General features: G+C 43.8%; 1 pseudogene; it reads right to left on the reverse strand.

Moving 5' to 3' along the window:
• Window positions 1-568: 568 nt before the first annotated feature.
• LOC147458788 (uncharacterized) lies at window positions 569-17,078 on the reverse strand (annotated as a pseudogene).
• Window positions 17,079-18,782: the final 1,704 nt, after the last annotated feature.

The following is an 18,782-nucleotide window of genomic DNA, read 5'->3' on the forward strand; positions in this document are numbered from 1 at the left end:
ACTGAGTTTCTTTTTTTTTGTTAGTTGCATAGTTGCGCGCTACGGGGGGAGATCCACTTCGTCAAAGTCACCTAGGATTTTCGAACCCAACCCCTCCACAGGCCATACACACGTTCTCCTCGAAGGTTGCCCAAGCCTTTCAAGGATAGAATGCTTTTTTTTGTTTTAAATGTCATGCAAGCATACATCAATCAAACAGCACACACAAGCAAACAGTGAAACATATGAGGCCGTAAACACGCAAAACAAGCATATGAAACAAGCAAATGATAAAGTATGCACACACGTAGAAACATGCAACAATGCAAAAATAAAAAAGCGTACCGTTAGATCCAGCTATTCTTGCAGAACACATAAAAAAACAAAGTCAGTTTGATTCGTCCAATCAATGCACGCATTAAGATTCGCACTCTAAATTTTGCGAGATTCGCTTATTGAAATCCGTATATAGTGTCGTGCACATTCTTAGGCCTGTTGCGCGCTGACGCATCATCGCACGCCACCTCAAGGCCTCCTTCGCATTGGGGTGTGGGTCGATTTGCTCCAAAGGCTGCGGTTCACCCTTCAATTACACAAAATTGTGCAATACACAGCAAGCGCTAATAACCAAGGGAGCAAAGGGAAGATTATGTCTATCAAAAACATTCTTTTGTGGCAGGTCTTGGCCACCTTTGGATTTATAAGCTTTGAGAAGAAAACTCGTTGGCTTATACGCTGAATCCCTCATAATATACGGCCTCACTCTCAAGCCGCTCACTTCTAGAAGAGGCGTATTCAAAACCTCGTTCCGCTTCATTTGAGCATATATTGTAGACCCCTTGAAGGCTGTGGAGTCGTGTGTGCCTCCTGGTGCACTACAAACCACATTCCAAAATATTTTTCTGGAGTCAACAATGCCCTGAAAAAGAATGCTATGGAATCCATGGCGACTAACATACTGTGCAGGAAAAAAGTCGCCCTGAGGCTTGCGTGCAAGGTTTATGTGAGTGCCATCAGCAGGTTCGTAATGTCGTGAAAATCTTCTATGATCTTTGCTAGTCGCCTACCCGAAGGCGTCTCTAAGTGGGTCCGGACAAGCATCTCCTGAGTGGTGAGTGTTGTGATGATAAGCTTGGTATACTTCCTAATGGTAGAATCTCCCATGCCAAATAATTGACATAATGTTCTGCAAAATGGCCATGTGCAAGTCTCCGTTGCACGCAACCAAGTGCTTGATCAGCTTGGATTGGCACCCTACCCTAGACCATCCATGCACATCAAGACACGGGATATGGGGAAGGATCAATTCTTTCAGCTCATGAAATGCCTCGTAAGACATCCTATAATACATCCTAAAAATAGCTTAACAGTTTACTCGCCTTGATGTCCAAATAGCTGATCGAATGACATTCCAAAATGTCACCTGCCTAGGGAAGCACCACCACATACGTGGCTCCATCCCAATCAAACCCTCCTCTATCAAGCCAAACATGGATGTAATGCAACAGACTACACAACCACTCAAACAAAAATACATAGACTGCATTCTATGCCTACTACAATCCTACCCTGGGTCTTCCTCACTAGGGGAAACAAAACTCAGATTTAGCAACAACAAAAGAAGCAATTCAGCTACATCAATATCCTCCATCCTACATTTTCAAAAAACAAAATAACGTATTAAAGAATAATACCAAGAAAAGTATGATTCCATTTAATTCCTCCCTCTCTCGCTCCCTCCCTCAAAACAATTTTATGGCGATTAGTAAAGTACCTTGGGTTTGTTGACAGTCTTTGCGAGGTCTAGTTGAAATTTTATGTACATCTCCATTCGTCGAGCCTCTTTGTCCATCCTAAGCTTCAACGATCTTTCTTCTTGGGCAGCCCGCTCCTTCTCGCAGTCTTTCATTGTTTGGGCCACCCCTTTCATCCCCTTCCTGAGCACTTTGGCAATAGATCCTAGCGATATGCGTTTGGGCTCTTTCACTTTTTGAGCTTTAACTCCAGGAAGGTTTCGACCTGAGGGATCCGTGTTGCATCCCCTGCATCCACTGCGCCAGGCACACTCACAGCCTCCTCTACAATAGTCTCACCCTCGTCTCCACCCTCGCCCCATGTCTCTCCCCCTCATCCTCTCCATCATTCACTATAAGAGGTACTTCACATAAGCGACGCTCGTAGTGCGATGCTTAAAAGTGAAAAATCCACGGCGTCGCTATGGTCGTCGCTAGTTTACTTGTAACTTAGCGACGCTCATAGCGATGCCCATAGCAACGCCGACCGGGATAAAAAATAAATCGAGAGCGCTCGAAAACTCAAATCTCATATCTGAGTTTCCGACGCTCAACCAAGCAAAGGTAAACTGCGCTCTCCCTCTCTCTCTCTTTCTTCTCCACACACACACACACACACACGAGGAGAGGAAGGAGAGCCAGGTATGCTCCTTCCCTCTCCTCTCTCTCATGTTCCTTTCCCCTCTTTCTGTCTCTCTCCCTCTCTCTCTCTCTCTCTCTCTCTCTCTCTCTCTCTCTCCCACATACACACAGACACACATTGTGTTTTTGAGAGAGAGAGAGAGAGAGAGAGAGAGAGAGAGAGAGAGAGCACATGCATAAACAAAAAAACACACACACACACATGCATAAACAAAGAATGCATACACACACACATTGAGAGAGGAAAAGAGAGAGAGAGAGAGAGAGAGAAAAGAGAGAAGAAGAAGAAGAGAGTTTTAACGTCGTAGGAAACTATCCCAAGAGACCTTAAAGATCTAGCCGACGAGGAGTTAAACTCAAGACCTGTTATTCAAGAGGGGCATAACCAATCTACCACACTTGGGTGATAGAAAGGTTATACCATTTTCCTCTTTTTATTGGCGCGCACACACACACACACATACACACACCCGAGAAGAAGAGATTTTTAACGTCGTAGGAAACTATCCTAAGAGACCTTAAAGATCTAGCCAACGAGGAGTTGAACTCAAGACCTGTTATTCAAGAGGGAAATGGCATAACCAATCTACCACACTTGGGTGATAGAAAGGTTATACCATTTTCCTCTTTTTATTGGCACACACACACCCACACACACACACTCGAGAAGAAGAGAGTTTTAACATCGTAGGAAACTTTCCCAAGAGACCTTAAAGATCTAGCCGACGAGGAGTTGAATTCAAAACCCGACGAACAAAGAGAAAGAGAGAGAGAATAAAAAACCAAAAAGAGAGAGAGAGGGGGAGAAGACGAAAGAGAGAGGTAAGGGGAGAAAACAAAGAGAGAAAGAGATTATGTTAAAATTTAAATTAGATTAGGTTAGATTACATTTAAATTTATGTTTATGTTGAATTTAAGATTAGGTTAGATTTAGATATACGTTAGATTAGATTTAGGTTTATTTAGGTTAGATTAAATTAGATTTAGGTTTATTTTTAGTTAGATTTACGTTAGATTAGATTTATGTTTATTTACATTAGATTTAAATTTACGTTAGATTATATTAAATTTAGGTTTATTTTGAGTTTAAGATTAAATTAGATCTAAATTTATGTTCGATAGACCATGTGGACGACCAGCAATTCCACCTGCATGTTCGACTGTTGCTGCCGAGAGAGAGAAAGAGTGAGAGAAGAGCGCGCGCGCGCGAGCAAACAATAAATTTGAAATTTAAAATCGTGTTATGAAGTGAGGCGCATTCACATCTATGCAGCTAGTAGCCCCATTGGTATGCCTTTTACCCTTCAATGGAGCGAATCACCACATGTTCAATTAAGTTAGATTTAATATTAGATTTTAGATCGAGTTTTTATATTAGAGTCTACCATTGAGATTACGACTAAAAAAAATAGAGTTAGACGAACGGTGATCCCTCTCTTCCTCTCTACGGATGCGATCTTACATTGGAAAGCTTTCAACGGCATGATACTCAGATTGGAGGCCAACATGTAATGTGTTAAGTAATCCCTCGCACAAAGATCTACTGTGAAAAGATGTTAAGATGCTGTGAAATGCTACAGCTAGAGAAGAGGCAAAGGGGTTTTGTCCACTACATGCACTATCATGTAGACATGGGTGTGTAGATTTCTTGTATCCACAAATATAGGCATTGACCAATAAAGACGAGATTATAACCCGGTGGTTCTGATCTCTGTGCACCTCTAGACCGAGGTGTGCCGAGATTGGAGATGACTAGAGAGTGTGAGGTAGTTTATGGTGTGAACAAAGAGAGAGAGAGAGAGAGAGAGAGAGAGAGAGAGAGAGAGAGAGAGAAAAGACGGAGAATGCCAATAGAAGATTACATTTGTTGTCCAGGTTATAAGGTTTTTACCCTCATTATGAGTAGTGACGAGGATGTGGGGCCATCCAACCGAAACACCTATCTCTCAACGAGGATCTTATGTCCTTGTAATCAATGCAAGCATGTTGTGCGACGGACAAGACGCGTTTCTTTGCAGCACATTTGCGAATTTGGCGAGTTCGATCCATCTATTATAGATCAAGTTGTTGCCAATTATAACTCGTCGGACTCTGACGATGGCCAACAGGCGGTAATCTTGCAACCCAATAGACGTGTTCACAGGCACTTTGGTAAAGCAACATATGTGAGGCCACAAGATGTAGCCTCTGACAACTTGGGGGAGGATCATGTAGACCAAGCCAACTACAACATTCCCCCGTGGTTGACTACGAATCAGGGGCACCTATGGCTAAGCTTGATTGTGTCGGGCGGTATAAAGTGAAGAATATGGATGTGTATCTTTGTCCACTATTGGAAGAGCTACAACAATTGTGGATTGGCATAGAAGTGGTGGATATGAGCGGACACACAGGTCGACGGAATGCTTTGATCAGAGGCATTCTAATGTGGACCATGCATGACTATCCCGGACTAACAGAATGTCAGGTGATTTACACTTAAACTCAAACACTGTAAATCTTGGTTTTTCTCAAGCTTATCTATTATCATGTGTATACATGCAGGGCTTCAAACAAGCGGATATAGAGCATGTGTCACATGTGGACCTAGACTGTATGCACATCGAGCGCCCTCATTGAAGAAGAAAATCTATGAAGGTCATCAAGCGTATCTTCCAGAGAATCATGTGTTATGTGATGGTTTTTTGGGAAGAGAGCCATCAAGGATGTCTGCACAAGCATGGTTAGAGCAGAAGGAGATGTGTGATGACGGTTTTCCCCCAGGGATGAAGAGACTCTCTCTATGGTACGAGCTACCATATTGGCCCCGACTCATGATCAATCACTTGCTCGATCGAATGCACATATTCAACAATGTGGGTAATCTGCTATGGGACCATTTGACCGGCAAGAAAGAGACTTTGGGAGCCACGATTGACCTTAGAAATGTGGATCGTATGGAGTAATATTGGCTACAGATAGCATCCGATGGATCAATAAAACTCCCTAAAGCGCCATGGATTTTCAGAGGAGCCCAAGAACGCAAAGTAAAGGAGACCATTCGATCTTTGCGGACCCCCACTGGCGTAATGCACTCGCTCCGAACGTGTTTTACTAAAGAAGGAAAGCTTACAGGTTTGAAGTCACACGACTGGTATAAAATGTGTCAGGTATGTTCATAGTGGAATATATTATAGTGGGAATTGTGTAATAAAATCGTGTGTGGACTTTAATATCATTGTTGCACGTGTTTTGCAATTTATTTTACCGGTGGCCATTGAGGGATGTTTGTCTCTTGACGTCCGTAACACAATCTACAAACTTGTGAAGTTGGTGCAATGGATCTCGCAAAAGGAGATCAACATAGACTCCATACCATTCGCTAAACTAAACGATGTAGAGGTTGTGTGCATGTTTGAGAAACACTTTCCTACTACCATGCTAACCATGCGAGGATGAGAGAGAGCTCTCTTAAAGCCATAAATATTATATTTGAACAATTTAGCTCCATTTTATTATGTATAATGGCTATTTTTCCATTTCTGTCTATATGCGTCATTGTATTTAATGGTCTTTGCGTCCACTCCAGGTACGTATGCTCTAGGTATGTTCTCACAAGCAGGGACGACGAGCATTGTGCTCCGAGTGGGATGTAGACTGAAGCTGCAATCGCGAAGCTGGTTTGCTCAATATAGATGCTGCTCATCCCACCGCTAGATCTAATTGATCGGGTGAAAGAGACACTAAGAAGCACTACTACTGCTTCTTAGCGTCTCTTTCACCCGATCAATTAGATTTAGTGGTGGGGCAAGCAACTTCTATGATCAGACCTTCGCAATGCAGCTTGAGTCTCCATCGCACCCGGAGCGCAGTGCTTTTACAAATTCACAAAAATTCAATGAAATCTCTCTACACAGAAATCCCTCCCCCTTTATGAGTCTCCTCTGTGTGTGTGTGTGTGTGTGTGTGTGTGTGTCCATGTTTTCTTCTCAATTCATTCAATATTAAGTTTAAATGTTCGTGTGTTTAATGTAGGTATGGATGATGAGGAGTTTCTTTCTTCTTTGTCACCCGAGTACAGACAGTGGTACGTGGAGCGTCATTGCTCTGGAGCACCATCACACGTTCCTACTCCTTTAGTGTCTCCCTCTGTTTTGGAGCATTCAGCACACTCCGAAGCTTCGGTGTCAACGAGACAATCTTCACACTCGTCTAGGCACCGACGCTCTAGTGGTGGCGACGGCGGTTGTTGTGGGGATGCCGCCATCGATGCCTTGACACCACCTCGTGTTCGACGAAGCTCTTTATCCTTCCCTTCTTTGTCCGCCCCCACACCAGCCACGACATCACCATCTACACCAGGTTTTGCGCGGCTAACGGTCGTTCCTAGCAGATACACACCACTAGCTACTCCTCCAAGAGTCACTCCAGTCGTGACTCCTCGCTTCAGGGCCCAGACTCCAGTGGAGACACTTGACGTCCGTACCCCCGTCGACACGCCGCTAGAGACCCCTGCCGGGACACCCAGGTTCACGCGTCACCGGCGAGAGGGCTTGCCTTACTCCGTCGACTTCAGTGGCGGCATCATCTTTGATGATGAAGGCAAGAAGGTGATCTCGCGCATGCGCGGTCTTTGCTCGCAAGAGTTTAGACACTACATACTAAACACCTGGAGTGAAGTACCAAGTGATTTAAAAGATAGAGTCATCAGCATGCTGCATGACGAGTTTCCTGTTTCAACACGGGATGACCGCTTCAATGAAAACCTGATGTAGGTTCGAATGCGCGAATACTGCAAGCACAAGCGTTCCAAAGTGCAAAAAGCAATTAAGCATGGGTGGAACAGACCAGATTGGCTGGCCAAAGAAGATTGGAAGAATGCGAAGAAAGAAGCGCACGAGAATCCCGACAAGTGGAACCAACAAAAGGAGGCAGCCAGAGCGCGAGTAGAGGCAGGGAGCTTGCACCACTTGGGGAGCGGCGGGTGGGCATCATTTGATGCCGATTTTGTAAGTGTTTTCGCATTGCTCTTTAGTCTGCAAAGCACCTTAGTCTGCAAAGCACGATAAGCACCTCAAGCTTGGGCCGGTTTCCCACTTTAAGCACAACCCTAGCTTGCCTAAGTTCAAAAGACTTTTTAACACTAACCTGTGGAGGTCTTTAAGCTCCATTAGGTAGCATTGCTCTTTGACAGACCATCTCTCATTTGGAGCCTTTTACCTTGGCCCCGTGTTCAGATAGATCCATAAGCACATGTCTATTCCTAACCCTTGTTCCCGTTTATTCTCCCACATTGAATGATTAGTTTAATATGACAAAATCATTTGGGTTGGTTAGATATTAGATTTTATAACAATCTTTTAGCTCAGCACGACAATTTCTTAACGTCTGAAAGAGAGAGGTTTGAGATGGAGGTGCAAAAGGACAGGGTCATTCTAGATGACATGGTGGTGGTTCACTCTAGAGATTGTGATCCCAAAGGAGATCTGTACAAAAAATACAATCAGTTGCCACTATCATATAGACTTGAGTGGTGTCCTATGCAAAAAAACGAGTGCAAGCTAATCCAAGAGTCCTTTGGATTTCTTTTAGATTTGAATTTACTATTTGCTAGTCTTATGAAGAACCTTGATGAAATCATGGAGGAACAAGATCTACCACCAGATAAACAAGAGGATGTGGAGAAGGACTACGATGAAGTGGATGAGATAGAGGAGTCTATTAGCTTTGAGGCAAAAGCAAAGGAGGTTGAACAATGCAAAATGTTGTCTGTGAAAACATCAGAAATCAAGCTACCATTAGATGTGTCTAGATTCAATGAAACAAGCTGAGTTTATGCTTTCTCATGTGCGAGAATTTAGATTTGGTGACAGGACATACATTTTTCTCCATGAATTCAAATAAGTTTTGACCGAGGGAAGACTTTTCACTAGGCACCATCTCAAAATTCCACGAGTGGCTTATGATTTTAGAGAGAGGAGTGGATTTGTTTCTAAAGGCAATAGTGATGATGAGGCAATGAGAACCTTCAGTAACCCACTCGAGTGCCTCAAACTTTGTTTCCAAAAAGTGGAGAACTATAAGGAGACACTCCCTGATGAGGCCACTTTTCAAGCAATCAAGAATAGCCCGAAGCCCTCAACGAGTAATGAAGAAGCACATGACACTACAAGCCATGCTTAACATTAGCGACGCTCATACTGCGACGCTCAAACATGAAAATGCACGACGTCGCTATGTTAAAGTAACATAGCGACGCTCATAGCGACGCCGACATGGCTAAAAAAATAACCAAGAGCATTCGAAAACTCAGATCTCAGATCCGAGTTTTCGACGTGTGCTCAAAGCAAGCAAGGTAACGCTCTCCCTCTCTCTCTCTCTCTCTCTCTTTCTTCTCCACACACACACACACACACGAGGAGAGGAAGGAGAGCCAGGTATGCTCCTTCCCTCTCCTCACTCTCTTGTTCCCTTCCCCTCTTTCTCTCTCCTTCTCTCTCTCTCTCTCTCTCTCTCTCTCACACACACACACACACACACACACACACACACGAGGAGAGGAAGGAGAACCAGGTATGCTCCTTCCCTCTCCTCACTCTCATGGTCCCTTCCCCTCTTTCTCTCTCCCTCTCTTTCACTCACACACACATTGTGTTTTTGAGAGAGAGAGAGAGAGAGAGAGAGAGAGCACAAGCATAAACAAAACACACACACACACACACACACACACATGCATACACAAAGAAATCACACTCACATTGAGAGAGAAAAAGAGAGAGAGCATGTATAAACCATAAATGCGCACACACATGCATAATTAAAGAAAGCACACACACATTGAGAGAGGAAAAGAGAGAGAGAGAGCATGCATAACCCAAAAAGCGCACACACATGCATAATCAAAGAATGCACACACATTGAGAGAGGAAAAGAGAGAAAGAGAAAGATATATATAAAACAGAGAGAGAGAGAGAGAGAGAGAGAGAGAGAGAGAGAGAGAGAGAGAGAAAAGAAGAAGAAGAAGAGAGTTTTAACATCGTAGGAAAGTATCCCAAGAGACCTTAAAGATCTAGTCGACAGGAGTTGAACTCAAGACATGTTATTCATAAGGAAAATGACATAACCAATCTATCACACTTCGGTGATAGAATAGTTATACCATTTTTCTCCTTTTTTTATTGGCGTGCACACACACCCGAGAAGAAGAGAGTTTAATTTAATGTTGTAGGAAACTAATTAAAGAGACCTAAAAATCTAGCCGACGAGGAGTTGAAACCAAGACTTGTTATTCAAGAGGAAAATGGCATAACCAATCTACCACACTTGAGTGATAGAAAGGTTATACCATTTTTCTCTTTTTATTGGCACACACACACACACACACACAAGAAGAAGGGAGTTTTAACGCCGTAGGAAACTATCCCAAAAGACGTTAAAGATTAATTAGGGTTTTAGTAGACTTACGTTAAATTAGATTTAGGTTTATTTAAATTAAATTAGATTAGATTTAGGTTATTTTTAGTTAGATTTACGTTTGATTAGATTTAGGTTTATTAATTTAGGTTTATATATGTTATATTAAATTAGATTTACGTTATTTAATTAAGGCTAGAAGAAATGGCGAAGAAATCGTTTAAGATAAGGTTAGAAGAAATGGCGAGAAAATTTCTTGCGCTCACAGCTTCGACAGTCCATGCAGACCAGCAATTCCACCTGCATGTTCGACTGCTGCTACCATAGAATAAGCCGTCATGTTTAGCTAATGGAAGAGCAAATTGAGTATACACAGAAATTAGTGATGCAAGATGACGATTCCAAGGGTCACACACACACACACACATCACATCCCGTCAAATCTAGAATAAGAATTAAGTGCCTTGAGCAGACATCAGCTACATTGCAAGAATGACGTACCTGCATGCTACAAACAAAGATCTACTATGAAAAGATGTTAAGATGCTGTGAAATGCTACAGCTAGAGAAGAGGCAAAGGGGTTTTGTCAACTACATGCAGTATCATGTAGACGTGGGTGTGTAGATTTCTTGTACCCACAAATATAGGCACTGACCAATAAAGACGAGATTATAACCCGGTGGTTCTGATCTCCGTGCACCTCTAGACCGAGGTGTACGGGGATTGGACATGACTAGAGAATGTGAGGTAGTTTACAGTGTGAACAGGGAGAGAGAGAGAGAGAGAGATAAAAGACGAAGAATGCCAATAGAAGATTAAATTTGTTGTCCAGGTTATAAGATTTTTGCCCTCATTATGAGTAGTGACGAGGATGTGGGGCCGTCCAACCGAAACACCTATCTCTCAACGAGGATCTTATGTCCTTGTAACCATTGCAAGCATGTTGTGCGACGGACAAGACGCGTTTCTTTGCAGCACATTCGCGAATTTGGCGAGTTCGATCCATCTATTATAGATCGAGTTGTTGCCAATTATAACTCGTCGGACTCTGATGCTGGCCAACAGGCAGCAATCTTGCAACCCAATAGACGTGTTCGCAAGCGCTTTGGTCAAGCAGCATATGTGAGGCCACAAGATGTAGCCTCTGATAGCTCGGGGGATGATCATGCAGACCACATTCCCAACGAGGCAATGTTTGAGCCCGAAGTTGATGAAATGATCGAGACGATCATGGATTCAGAAAGGCTTGTCTATGATGATATGAAAAGTGAAGCCGATACGCCATTGTATAATGAACCACGTGTGTCTAGATTGAAAGCGCTCCTGGTTCTTCTCAACATGCAGACAAAGTTTGGATGGAGTGACACTAGCGTCACAGCGCTTTTCAGGTGATCTATTACAATTAGTTTACTTTAATAAAACTCTAAATGTATAATGATCTGATAGATTTTTACACAATTCTACTGTATTTTTATGTTGTGTAGATTGCTCAAAGAGCACATACTACCAGTTGATAATGTAATGCCAGATTCTCGAGAGGAAGCAAGAAAGATTTTGCGAAACTTGGGGATGGATTATAATTCGATCCACGCTTGTCCTAATGACTGCATTCTTTTTAGAGGGGAATACATAGACATGGAGAAGTGTCCGAAATGTGATTCCGAAAGATATTGAGTAGATCTCCACGGAACAAAAATTCCACAAAAGGTTTTGCGACATTTTCCTCTGCTTCTTCGCATCAAGCATTTCTTTGAATGTAAGTCCATGGCCGCCCTAGCATCATGGCATGAGGAGAATAAATCTTCGGATGGTGTGCTACGGATTCCTGCAGATTGTGCAGCCTGGAAACATATAGATGGAACATGGACGGATTTTGCCAGGGAAGCTCGAAATTTGCACTTAGGCCTGGCTATGGAGTGCGTAAATCCATTTGGTCAAAGATCAACATCTTACAGTGTATGGCCCGTTGTCATCGTCAACTACAACATTCCCCCGTGGTTGACTACGAAGAAGGGGCACCTATGGCTAAGCTTGATTGTGCCGGGGGGATATAAAGTGAAGAATATGGATGCGTATCTTCGTCCACTATTGGAAGAGCTACAACAATTGTGGATTGGCATAGAGGTGGTGGATATGAGGCGACACACAGGTCGATGGAATGCTTTGATCAGAGACATTCTAATGTGGAGCATGCATGACTATCCCGGACTAACAGAATGCTCAGGTGATCTATTCACAGTCCTCACTCAGACACTGTAAATCTTGCTTTTTCTCAAGTTGATCTATTATCATGTGTATACATGCAGGGCTTCAAACAAGCGGTTACAGAGCATGTGTCACATGTGGACCTAGACTGAATGCACGTAGGACGCCCTCACTGAAGAAGCAAATCTACGAAGGTCATCAAGCGTATCTTCCAGAGAATCATGTGTTACGCCACCGAGGATGTCTGCACAAGCATGGTTAGAGCAGAAGGAGATGTGTGATGACGGATTGCCCCCAGGGATGAAGAGACTCTCTCTATGGTACAAGTTACCATACTGGCCCCGACTCATGATCAATCACTTGCTCGATCTAATGCACATATTCAAGAATGTGGGTAATCTACTATGGGACCATCTGATCGGCAAGAAAGATACTTTGGGAGCTAGAGTTGACCTTAGAAATGTGGATTGTATGGAGCAATATTAGCCGCAAACAGCGTCCGATGGATCGATAAAACTCCCTAAAGCACCATGGATTTTCACAGGAGCCCAAGAACGCAAAGTAAAAGAGACCATTCGATCTTTGCAGACCCCCATTGGCATAATGCACTCGCTCCGAACGTGTTTTACGAAAGAAGGAAAGCTTACCGGTTTGAAGTCACACGACTGACATAAAATGTGTGAGGTATGTTCATAGCGGAGTATATCATAGTGAGAATTGTGTAACAAATTCGTGTGTGGACGTACTTTAATATCATTGTTGCACGTGTTTTGCAGTTTATTTTACCGGTTTCCATTGAGGGATGCCTGTCTCTTGACGTCCGTAACACAATCTACAAACTTGTGAAGTTGGTACAATGGATCTCACAAAAGGAGATCAACGCGGACTCCATACCATTCGCCAAACTAAACGCTGTGGAGGTTGTGTGTATGTTTGAGAAACATTTTCCTACTACCATGCTAACCATTCAGGTGCATCTTCTTGTTCACATAGTTGATGAGGTGGAAATAGCCGGCACAGTACATTCTAGATGGATGTTCTTTTTAGAACGTTTCATGAAAACGCTCGAGGGATATGTGCGTCAGAAGGCACGTCCGGAGGGTAGCATGGCAGAAGGTTGGCAGGTATCAGAGTCCCTAGTGTGCATTGGAGAGTGCCTAGACGGATTTGATAAAGCCCGGGACACGCTATGGCGAACCATAGATGATGAGCGCATATCTGGAATTGTCATGTGCAATCTCGGTGTTGAGAAGAAGATGACGGAATATCTAGAGGCTAAAATCAATCGATTTTGCATGCTTCACAATCCAGTCATGCAGAGTGGATCTCACAATATGAGGATGCAAAGCAAGAGCGACAAAGGACAAGAATCGAGTGGATACGGGGAAGACGACCAACGATGCACTATCCGACGGGTTTGGAGAGCCTACCAACATTCATGAGCTTAAGATGGTTGCACAACCAACTGAAGGGTGCACAACAATGCGGTCAAGAAGTGACTGAGGAAGAGTGGGAGTACTCTAGGGGTTGCGCGACCAAGGTAAGTTTGCAATGTACGACTAGTAACTTTCTAGATGTTTGAACGGCTACTCATAATCTTTTTTGGTTGTAGTATAAGTCATACACAGCAGCATGGTGTAAAGGTCGACATTTTAGGGTGGAACGGATCGACAAAAAACGTTTTACTCAAGATTGTGGAATCATGACAAAATTTGAAAAGTCTAGTCGACGACGGTCCTTTGATGCAGATCCTGTGGTGGCCGAATTCACTTACTTCGGCACGCTACAAGAGATTTTGAGGATCGATTATAGAGGATTTTTTGTCGACTTGTTCGACGTGCAATGGTTCAAGATAATCATGGAGGGTCGCAACGCTGCTGTGCGTATACGTAGAGGAGAGTCTGGTTTTCTTGAGGTGGATTCAACTAAGAAATGGACTGACCTAAGAGACACTTTCGTACTACCCGAGCATTGTGAACAAGTAAGTATGTAAATAGTTAACGTGTGTTTTAGAATTTATGTGCTTGGAAGCTCTCATGTAAGTTATGTGGCTCTGGCAGGTGATATTTCATCCCACAAAGTCTGTATCCAACTGGTGGTACGTCATAGAGGTAGCCCCTCGTAGTGCACGGACGTATGAAGGCTACCATGAACCAATCACAGCGGCATCAATGGAGGAGATCGGAGAAGATGCCCAGTCAGAAGCTGTGGAGGTGGTGCCAGATGAACATCATGCTGCTACTCTCTATGGGGTGCATGCAGAGGATCTACAAAATGAAACAGAGGACATCTGTTTAAACGGAGAGCTCTATATAGATATAGGAAGTTATGCTGAGCTATGCGAGGATGAGAGAGAGATCTCGTAAAGCCATAAATATTGTATTTGAACAAGTGTGCTCCATTTTGTAAATTCAGAGTTATGCACTTGCCTCTTTCATCACTCAAGTTGAATCGAAGAAGAATGCTTTCTGTTGCTGCTAGCCTTTGAACATTCCAAAGCTACAAGTACTGGAGTGTTCTTGTACGATTCTCCGGATCTTTAAGTATTTGCATCATTGCGTCATTGTATTTAATGGTCTTTGCGTCCACTCTAGGTACGTAAGCTCTAGGTATGTTCTCATTAGCAGAGACGACGAGCACCTCCTCCTCCTCTCTCTCTCTCTCTCTCTCTCTCTATCTACTTGTCCATGTTTTCTACTCCATTCATTCAATATTAGGTTTAAATGTTCGTGTGTTTAATGCAGGTATGGATGATGATGAGTTTCTTTCTTCTTTGTCACCCCAACAGAGACAGTGGTACGTGGAGCTTCATCTCTCAGGCGCACCATCCCGCGTTCCTACTCCATCCACATCTCCCTCTGTTTCAGTGTCCTCAGTGCGCTCTGAAGCTTCGGTGTCAACGAGACGATCTTCACACTCGTGAAGGCACCGACGCTCTAGTGGTGGTGGTGGCGGTTGTTGTGGGGGTGGCGCCACCGATGCTTCGACACCGCCTCGTGTTCGACGAGGCTCTTTACCCTCCCCTTCGTTGCCCGTCCCAACACCAGCCACGGCATTGCCATCGACACCAGGCTTTGCGCGGCTGAGTGCCGTTCCCCACAACTACACACCACTAGCTACTCCTCCAGGAGTCACCTTAGTGGACACTCCTCGCTTCGGGGCTCAGACTCCTGTGGAGACACCTGGCGTCCGTACCCCCGTTGACACGCCGCTAGAGACCCCTGTCGAGACACCGAGGTTCACGCGTCAGCGGCGAGAGGGCTTGCCTTACTCCATTGACTTCAACGGCGGCATCATCTTGGATGATGACGGCAAGAAGGTGATTTCGCGCATGCGTGGTCTTTGCTCTCAAGTGTTTAGACACTACATACTAAACACCTGGAGTGAAGTACCGAATGAATTAAAAGACAGAGTCATCAGCATGCTTCATGACGAGTTTCCCGTTCCAACACGGGATGACCGCTTCAATGAAGATGTGATGAAGGTTCGAATGCGCGAATACTGCAAGCATAAGCGTTCCGAAGTGCAAAAAGCAATCAAGCATGGATGGAACAGACCAGATTGGCTGGCCAAAGAAGATTGGAAGCATGCGAAGAAAGAAGCGCGCGAGAATCTCGACAAGTGGAAGCAACAAAAGGAGGCAGCCAGAGCGCGAGTAGAGGCAGGGAGCTCGCACCACTTGGGGAGCGGCGGGTGGGCATCATTTGATGCCGATTTTGTAAGTGCTTTTGCATTGCTCTTTAGGTTTGATAGTTTAGGATTTAGGGGTTTTTAAATTCTAACATGATGGATTCTTTGTATGTTTTAACAGTGGTCGATGTGACAGGACGTGACCCCACACCGTACAACCGCGAGTACGCAGGCAAGAAGGGCTTAAACGCCCCGATGGACATTATGAGTTCTCGCGGTGACATGGTTAATATTAGGGTTTACTCTTTTCTATTTGTTGTATTGTTTTATAAATTATATGTTTATGCTTACAAAAAGCTGTCTTATTGTTTTTTTTTTTTGCAGAATCCGACAGATGCGCGGCTTGGACGCGATGAGACGTTTGATTAGACGACGTCAGTCTAGCCCTAGCTAGATAGCATTAGTTTCCTTTTGTCATAGCATATGTATCATGAGATGACGTTTATACGTCTTTTTGAAAACCATGTATATTTTTTCAATAATGACAATGGTGTTGTAACTATTACATTTGCAAAGTTTAACAATCAAGTGATTTTGCCCGTGATGTGTACAATTGTCATTGATTTACTTTCATCAGTTTACTTTTGTCAATTTTGTATCTTTATTCTGCAAACAATACTATGGATGATGAGTTAATGGTTATATTGTCTTGTGGGCGACTACTTTGGGTCTATATCTAAGCTTGCACTTTCTTTCAAAGGTGAATCTGGGCTTATCTTGGATTCATTTAGGTTTACTCAATTATTGAAACATGCATTCAATATGGTTGATGGGTTGAATGCCCTGCCACCATTTTTTTTTCTCTAGGGCGTCGCTATGACTGTCGCTATATAAGGCTTTGCAGTGTCGCTATAAACGTCGCTATAGGTGGCATGTAAACGTCACTATGATCGTCGCTATAGGTGTCACTATATAGCGACGCATATAGCGACCGTTATAGAGACGTTCCCATATTGACGCTGTTAGTGACGGTCTTAGCGACGTCGGGGAGTATAAAAACCCAATGTATTTTTGTCACTAACAGCGTCACAAGTGCACACAACCTATTGTAGTGATTGCAGCCATCACCCTCGTGAGTGCCCTGACTCCCTGTATGAGTGCTTTGCGAGCTAGCACTATCAAAGGCTACTGGAATGCCAACACATTGTGGAGTGGATGACCACAAAGTGTCGACCACCTCAAAGTATCCCCATGTGGACCTTACCCCCCCAGTGGTTGTTTTTTTTTATTTTTCTTTTTTATATTTTTTTCTAAGAGTGTCTATGTGGTTCCTGACCTGCTCTTGTGTGAAGGTGCCAGTGACCTCATTGTTTAATTGCAATGTAACTTCATCCCAGTCTTTCGGTCGCAAATCGCCTTTGTTCACATGAGACCATCGATCTTCGTAGTATTTAAACAAGGTCGATGTTGCAGGCTCGTCCCACACTGGTATCGCCACACGAGGGCGTTTAGCCCCCTTGGTGGACTCACTAGATGAGGTCACAAGAGGACGCAATAGAACAATAGATGGGGTAGTGGACAAAACAGAAGGCCTAACATTCAATGCGGGCATGGTCGTAGAAGCCCCCATGCAAGAAGTAGGCCCCATGCGTGGAGGATTGAAGCCTTGGGGAATCAAGGGAGACAATGATGCAGGTGGGGGCCTTGGACGTATGAAAGAAACACCTGGAACAACATTCGGCTGGAGAGGGATGGTCGACTGGCTCAATCCTATGTTCTCAATTGGCTGACCCTCGCTCAATGAGCCTCCCCAACCATCCTCCTTAAGCAATTGCATAAACCCCAGGTCTTCGTTCAATTGGGTTTCAAACATTGTTTCATGACCACGCAACCCACTAGGCTCTCTCGAAGGAACACTCTCTTGGTTGCCTAACGCTCCCTCGTTAACCCTAGCCATTCGTTGACCACCTCTAGTTGCTTGGGGATGCATGCATTGTAGTGACTCATTGGAAGCTCACCTGCACATATCCCTAACAATCAATGACATGCATTCATAGAGAAAAGAAGAAAACCAGCATTTCAACTATTGGGACATACCTAAAACCAAAAAGCTATTCTAATCAAAGACTATTTAAGAAATTTGTTTTTTGCAAATGTATAAAATGTACACAGTACCCATTATTCATTGCACAAAACTCATAAACCATAGAAATTTGTTTTCTACATAGTACTCATTATCCTAATACCATACTCATTAACCATAGAAATTTGTTTTTTGCACATTGCTCATAAACCATACACAATTTATGCGATAGTGAGTGAGCGTGTGTGTGTGTGTGTTTTTTTTTTAGATAAGCATGGCATGGATGTGTGTGTGTGTGTGTGTGTGTGTGTTTTTAAAATAAGCATAACATGGCATAATCAAAGATTGTCTGTGTAATTGAGCAACATGGCAGAATCGAAGACTGTGTGTGTGTAATTGAGCAGCATACCTCGATGCCTTCAACAACGTTTGATCGCGAGCTTGTGGAGGAGAAGATGTGCGAAACAGCGAAAGGCAACAGCGAATATATGCAAGCAAGCCGTTGTGCATGCCGGCAAGGGGATGGAGGGCCGTTGCGGTCTCTTGCTTTTGATTGGCCAGCCAAATATGGCATGGCTAGCCTGAGTGGGGAGACCTAGCTCTTCTCGGCGAGCGGCTAGCACAAAATGCTCACTACGAGAGAGAGAGAGAGAGAGAGAGAGAGAGAGAGAGAGAGAGAGAGAGAGAGAGAGAGAGAGCTCTTTGACTGCGTTGATCGGCAGAAAAAAATGAGAGCACGCTCTTGACTACTTTGAATGGCAGAGAGAGAAAGACAATCTATTTTTACTAGGAAGCCTAAAAGAAAGCTTTTTAAAAAATGTGCACACAATTTGATAGGCCCCACGCCTATGTCACTGCCTGCAAGCAGGCAATGCCAACAAGGCCATCACTAAATTGCCCACGGCGGCACTGAGAGAGAGAGAGAGAGAGAGAGAGAGAGAGGAGAGGGAGAGAGAGAGAGAGATAGATTACTCATAATCAAGAGAGAACTACTGCTGAGGTTTAGTAAGGTTGAAGTGTACTGGAATCTCTCTTTTTGGCCTGCCCCGAAGGGGTG

This window comes from Adiantum capillus-veneris, chromosome 4 (genome assembly GCF_014529385.1).
Source record: "Adiantum capillus-veneris isolate H3 chromosome 4, ASM1452938v2, whole genome shotgun sequence".
NCBI classification, from domain to species: Eukaryota; Viridiplantae; Streptophyta; class Polypodiopsida; order Polypodiales; family Pteridaceae; genus Adiantum; species Adiantum capillus-veneris.